This window comes from Bos taurus, chromosome 12 (genome assembly GCF_002263795.3).
Source record: "Bos taurus isolate L1 Dominette 01449 registration number 42190680 breed Hereford chromosome 12, ARS-UCD2.0, whole genome shotgun sequence".
Taxonomy (NCBI): Eukaryota; Metazoa; Chordata; class Mammalia; order Artiodactyla; family Bovidae; genus Bos; species Bos taurus.
In genome coordinates this window covers 9,822,161-9,829,604 of record NC_037339.1, presented here as the reverse complement: position 1 = coordinate 9,829,604, position 7,444 = coordinate 9,822,161, and the positions used below count along the sequence as shown (strand labels likewise).

General features: G+C 41.6%; 1 pseudogene; it reads left to right on the top strand.

The window, feature by feature from the left end:
• The first annotated feature begins 5,347 nt into the window (after positions 1–5,347).
• On the top strand, positions 5,348–7,239 carry LOC786945 (pre-mRNA-splicing regulator WTAP-like; annotated as a pseudogene).
• Positions 7,240–7,444: the final 205 nt, after the last annotated feature.

Sequence of the window (7,444 nt, the reverse complement as noted above, 5' to 3'; positions counted from 1 at the left end):
GAATCCCAGGGATGGGGGAGCCTGGTGGGCTGCGTCTCGGGTCACACAGAGTTGGACACGACTGAAGCGACTTAGCAGCAGCAGCAGCAGCAGCAGCATGATGTTAGTGTCTGATTAATGTCAATTCCTCTTCTTCTTTGTTGTCAAAAATTAGTACCTAATAAGATTTTGAAATTATGAAATGTTGACATCTAAAAGTGGTCTTTATGGTTATATTTTTCTCTGACTGTTCAATTTACTAACATTCAAATCATTTGAATGAGAGTATTTGAAATTTAATGGGATTACTCAAAGACCTATTACTTCTGTGTGATAGAGTGGGTCACTGGAGTACAATATTTATTCAGATGAATTCTGATGGATGCCTACAAAGGGCCAGGTACCATCCTAAGACTCTGAGATCTACCAGTGGGAACAGACAGCCAAAAATCCCTGCCTTGGGGAAATTATTCTAGTGGGGAAGGGGAGCAGAAATTAACCAGTGAAACAAGGAGTTAAAGAAATCATATAGTATGACAGAAAATGATAAGGATCATGGAGAATATTTGCCTTATCAAGGAAGGCAAATAGGGAGTGCGGTAGTTGGGGTCAGGGCAATTCTCAAATATGGTGGTCAGTGTAGACCTCAGAGAAGAATGACATTTGAGCAGAGATTTAAAGGATGTGAAGGAGTTACACCTGCAGTTATCTGGGGAGCGGGTATTCCAGTCTGAGGGAACAGCCAGTGTAAATGTTCTAACAGAAGGTAGTCAGGTATTTTGTAGGAACAGCAAGGGTGCCCACATAGCTATAGAGAAGTGAATGCAGGAGACGACAGAAAATATGGTTAAAGATATAAATGGTATACACTAGTCTGAGGAGCTTAATTTCCTTTCTGAATGATAGTAGGAAAACTATTGGAAACATTTTGAGAAGTGATATAATCTGAGTTATAGTCTTGAAAGACAAAGCTGGCAACTTGTAGATCAGATAAGAGATAATGGTTGTTTGGACTGGGTGTTTCCAATGAAGATGGAAATTAATTGTCTTATTCTCAGTATATTTGGACAATAGAACCAACTATATTTTCTGATAATTTGGATGTGGGATGCAAAACTATATATAGATGTCTCCGATTCCACGCCAGAGGTTTTTGTCTTAAGAAATTAATGGATGAAGTGAAGAGAAAGTCGCTCAGTCATCTGACTCTTTGTGACCCCTCATACTGTAGACCATCAGGCGCCTCTGTCCATGGGATTTCCCATGTAAGAACACTGGAGTGGGTTGCCATTTACTTCTCTGGGGCATCTTCCCAACCCAGGGATTGAACCTACATCTCCCACATTGCAGGTAGATTCTTTACCATCTGAGACACAGGGAAACCCATTAACTAATGGATAAACTGTGGATAATACCCATAATCCATGAATAAATAATAGTCTATCCATTAAGATAATGTGGAAAGATAATTTTGTGGGAGAGAACTCAAAGGATCTGTTTTGGATGCAAGTTTGAGATGCCTACTTTCAAGTTCAAATGAATGGATAAGTAAAGGAAACAGGTGGATATAGTCTGGAGTTTGGGAAAAGAGTCTTGACTGGGGACATAAATTTAGGATTATCCTACTAATAGATGATATTTAAATTCATGAGACAGTATGATCACAAAAAATTTTGAGTGTGGGAAGTAAAGAGGACAAAGGAAATCCTTGAGATATAAAAAAGCTAAGAGCTAGGGAAAAGAGGAGAAATTAGCAAGGGAAATGAGAATGGTCAGTGAGGGAGGCATAAAAACAGGAGTATGGGGTTCTCAAACCCAAGTCAAGAGATTTTAACAAGGAGGAAGACATTGAGACAGTGTTGAGTGCTACTGACAAGTAAAGGGGGAAATAGAAATGGATCACTAAATTTAGCAGCATCCAGTTAAGACACCTTGCTAAGAGTACTGTTGATGGAGTAGGGGCAAAACTTGATCGAGTATGTTTAACTCAAAATGAGAAGACAGGAATTGGAGGGAATCAGTTCAGACAACTTAGTGGAGCTTTGCTGCATAAGGAAGAATTATGATTGTAGATGGTATAAAGAAGAATATTTTTGTATGTTGAATGCAATTCAGTAGAGCAGCAGTTCCCAGATGCTTTGGCACCAGGGGCCAGTTTCATGGGAGACAGTTTTTTCCATGGACTAGAGGTGGTGTTGTGGTTTCAGGATGATTCAAGTACATTACATTAATTGTGCACTTTATTTCTGTCATTGTTACATCAGCTCCACTTTGAATCATCAGGCATTAGATCCCAGAGGCTGGGGACCCCTGCAAGAGAGAGAAAACTTGATGTATACAGAAAAGATGGGGCGATCTTTGGAGTCTTGACCTTTGATAGGCAAGAAAGGGTTGATTAGCTCATGGGCTGGAATTGTCCTTAGATGTTTAGAGGGGAGTATGAATACCTGATCTACATATCCAGGATAAATGGCTACCTACTGCCTGATAAGAGCCTATAAAGCTTCTTTGATTTCTTCTATTTATTTTCAGGGAAAGATAAAGTGATAATGCCAGCCAAGAGTGAGTATAAGAAGTCATTCATGAGAAGAGCTAGAAAGAGCACAGATGAACCAGGGAAGTTTGTAGTTATGGATTTAAAATGGTAATAGTTGTGAGTTTTCTCCAGCCATGTTCAGTGCATGGGATAAGGTTCAGAGGAGGTGGAGGTTTGCCATGACCCAGACAACTCTAAAAAATTTTCTGTGGTTGCTGTAACAAATCACTACAGGTTGGGTGGCTTAAAACAATATAAATTTATTTTCTCTTGTAGTTCTAGAGGTCAGAACTCTGAAATCAAGGTGTCAGCACAGGCGAACTCTCTCCAAAGGCTTTAAGGGGAAATATATATAAATATATTTTTTTGCCTCTTTCAGCTTATGGTTGCTGTTGACATTTCTTGACTTGTGGCCTCATCACTCCAATATCTGTTCCCCTTGGACACATTTCCTCCTTCTCTTCTCTCTGACTTGTGGCCACAACACGAGAACTGCTGTCTCTGTCTTCATATCACTTTCTCTGCATGTGTGCTATGTGTCATTTCTAAGGACATTTGTCATCGGACTCAGGGTCCACATTAATAATTCAGAATGATCTCAAGATCTTTGACATAACTACATTTGCAAAGACCCCTGTCTTTTTCTCTAAATAGAATAGCATTCACAAGTTCTTGGAATTAGAACATGGGCATATCATTTTGGATGCTACCATTCAGCCATAATGAGTAGCAAGAAATTAAGATTGGATGTAATTACTCCATTGATTGTGTATTTTAAACTACATGAGGAGGAAAAGAGGACTTCACGAGGGATGACTTGTGGAAAAGATGTTGGGATCAAAGTACTTGGCATTTATGTGAGGTTGAAAGACTGTCAGATCATAGTGGTAGAAAAAATGTCATGGAATGATTAAGTGGTACAATGATATACCTGCAAATTTGACATGTGTTTATTAAAGAAAGATGAATAAGATAGTACTATATAGCATAAATTAAAACTCCCCAAGGTGGCACAGTGGTAAAGATTCTGTCTGTCAGTGCAGGAGATGTAGGCAACTCGGGTTCTATCCCTGGGTCAGGAAGACCCCCTGGAGTAGGAAATGGCAACCCACTCCAGTAATCTTGCTTGGAAAATTATGTGGACAGAAGAGCCTGGTGGGCTACCACCCATGAGGTCACAAAGAGTCAGACATGACTGAACATTCATGCACACGCAAATATAAAGTTGTGATTTTTCTCTCCATAGTATTTCATTCCAGCTGTCACAGAAGCTCCACTTCCTTTGATTGTTGCCATAGCTGTAGATCTTAGCAAGTCTGGCTATGGGAAGCTGAGGGCTTTGGCTTTAGAAGCTTGGAGGCATAAGTTAGATGGGTTCTATGTTTAAAAATATAACTAGAGACATTTCTACCTCTCTCTCAACAGTTTATCTCATGAACTTGTCCTTTAGGCAGTGACAGTTACTGTTTGGGTGGTGCTCCAAAAGAATGTGTTTTCTCAGATTCTTTGTATTTTTCCCTCTGCTGTACTATTAGAAAGGCTCACTGCATTCTCCATATGATCTTTAATGACTGCATGAAGGATTATTGTTTAACATCTCAGCTCTTTTCTTTCTTCCTTCCTTCTCCCCTTCTTCAAACTGTTCTCCCGAAAAGGCTGAGGTTAGATTAAATTTGTCAAGTGTTTAAGCAAGTGTTTCCATCTCTGTTATTCTCATGCTCTGACTAAAAGTCAATCCGAAAAGAAATCAACCCTGAATGTTCATTGGAAGGCCTGCTGCTAAAGCTGAAGATCCACTACTTTGGCCACCTCATGAGAAGAGCTGACTCATTGCAAAAGACCCTGATGCTGGGAAAGACTGAAGGCAAAAGAGAAGAGGGTGGCAGAGGATGAGATGGTTATATAGCGTCACCATCTCAACGGACGTGGTTTTAAGCAAGCTCTGGGAGATGGTGAAGGACAGGGAAACCTGGCCTGCTGCCAGTCCGTGGGGTCACAAAGAGTTGGATGTGACTGAGCAACTGAACAATAGCAACAACACACGTATGAAATGAGTTTGAAATTCATAGCCTCATTCTAATCCTCAATGTAACTGAGTCAAGCCTGCACTTACTGACCAAACAAACATTAACGGAGCACTCACCATGTGTTCTGAGAATACTAATACCACCAAAACACAGATTCTGCCTTCAAATTACTGTCTAGCGCAGGGCCCAGAGCCATGAATCAAATCCAGCCCACTGCTGGTTTCCATACAGCCTCCATGCGAAGGAAGCTTTTCACATTTTTTGAGGGGTTGTAAAAAACAGTAGAATATGTGATAGAATCGCTCAGTCATGTCCGACTCTTTGTGACCCCATGGACTGTAGCCTACCAGGCTCCTCCGTCCCTGGGATTTTCCAGGCAAGAGTACTGGAGTGGGTTGCCATTTCCTTCTCCAGAGGATCTTCCTGACCCAGGGATCAAACCCAGGTCTCCCTCATTGTAAGCAAGACGCTTTACTGTCTGAACCACCAGGGAAGTACAAAAACCAATAGAATATGTATAGTGATAGAGACCACCTATGACTCAAAAAAAAAAAAAAAAAAAAAAAACCCACATAAAATATTGACTCTCTTGTCCTTTCCTGAAAAAGTGTGCTGACCCTTAGTTTGGTGAGAAAATATATGGGGATCATAATACCAGCCTCACAAACTGTTGGATTTTGTTGCAGATTATGTGCTAATTTTTGCTTGGCTAGCATAAATCCCTTTCTTCTAATAAGAGATTATCGAAAGGGCAGCGCCAGGGTTGTGGCACGGAGGAGGAGCTCGGGGGCCTGCGGAGGCAGCACGGTCGGGCGGCCTTGGCGGCGAGAGGACAGCGTGGGGTCAGCCTACGTGACGAGGTGGGCGCCGGCGCAGCCTCCGTCTGGAGAGGATTCAAGATGACCAACGAAGAACCTCTTCCCAAAAAGGTTCGACTGAGTGAAGCAGACTTCAAAGTTATGGCACGAGATGAATTAATTCTAAGGTGGAAACAGTATGAAGCATATGTGCAAGCTTTGGAGGGCAAGTACACAGATCTCAACTCTAATGATGTAACTGGCTTAAGGGAATCTGAAGAAAAACAAAAGCAGCAGCAGCAAGAATCTGCACGCAGGGAAAACATTCTTGAAATGCGACTAGCAACCAAGGAGCAAGAAATGCAAGAGTGTACTACTCAGATCCAGTACCTCAAACAAGTCCAGCAGCCTAGCGTTGCACAACTGAGATCAACAATGGTGGACCCAGCGATCAACCTGTTATTCCTAAAAATGAAAGTGAACTGGAACAGACTGCAGACAAACTGGAACAAGCCCAGAACGAACTGAGTGCCTGGAAGTTTACGCCTGGTAGCCTAACAGGCAAAAAGTTAATGGCGAAGTGTCGAATGCTTATCCAGGAGAATCAAGAGCTTGGAAGGCAGCTGTCCCAGGGACGTATTGCACAACTTGAAGCGGAGTTGGCTTTACAGAAGAAATATAGTGAGGAGCTTAAAAGCAGTCAGGATGAACTGAATGACTTCATCATTCAACTTGACGAAGAAGTACAGGGTATGCAGAGTACCATTCTAGTTCTTCAGCAACAACTGAAGGAGACATGCCCGCAGTTGGCTCAGTACCAACAGCAGCAGTCTCAAGCCCCAGGCCCGAGTACCAGCAGGACTACATCTTCTGAGCCTGTAGGACAGGCAGAGGCCACAGGTAAAGACTGCAGTCATCTGGCCAACAGACCAAGTAATGGTGGTTCCTCCCGGCAGAGGACGTCTGGGTCTGGATTTCACAGGGACACAGCCGTAGATGACTTTCCTTCTTCTCCAGGGAATGGGAATAAGGCCTCCAGCAGCTCGGAGGAGAGAACTGGCAGAGGAGGTAGTAGTTACGTAAACCAACTCAGTGCAGAGTATGAAAGTGTAGACTCTCCCAGGGGCAGTGAAAACTCTCTCACACACCACTCAAATGACACAGACTCCAGTCATTAAGAGTCTGTTCTCCTCTGCAAGAGGAGAAACCAGTGAGTGGGAAAGGTAACCGAACTGCAGCTTCCCGCCACGTTCAGAATGGCTTGGCCTCAAGTGTAAATGTACAGGGTTCAGTTTTGTAAAAAAAAAAAAATCCAGCAAATTCTTATACAGTGTCACTTAATTTGGAAGAGGATACTGTCCATTTAATTAACGCATACTTTTGTCACAATTTGCCTTTTTTGTGGGGTTTTTTTTTCTTTTTTTCCCTTTTTCTTTGCTTCAATACCTCTGCCACTTTGGAAATTGTAACAGTTAATTACTTTGAATGTTGCTAAAAGGACATTTTTGTGTAGGGTCAGGTTATTTTTATATGAGTTAATGTGAAGTTGTAAATGGAACTCTTTGCTTAAAGTATAACACAGTGATGTCTGTGTGAATCTGTGTCTACCCTAGAATCTGTGCTGTGTGAGGGCATTCTTACTCATGCTGTTACTACGCTTATGCACCGTTCAGACTTGTCAGAGGAGATGTGGGTTTATGACTGCCAAGGTTGCCCAGTACAGTAGTTTTATCACTAAAAGTTGGACTTGTTGAAGGAGTCCTATAGTAGTTTCACTGTTAGATACAGTTTTGCCACCATACATCTGTGCATTTTCTCTTTAGGTGATTGAATGTTTAAGAAATTTGTGTGCATGGTTACTCAGTTTTTATGAATTGTTGTATCCTGTTAATGCATATTGCTCTGTAATCTAGTATATCTTACCTGTACTGATCAAACTTAAATAAAGACTTTTATTGTAACTCCTTAAAAAAAAAAAATAAGAGATTATCTTTTGGCAACAAATCCTACCCTGATCTCAGATTAGGAGGTCTGAGTGGGCCTAACCCCAAGACTCTTAATTTAGGGTTGGGTACTTAGAACTAGTTAGTCCTGCTTTTGAATGT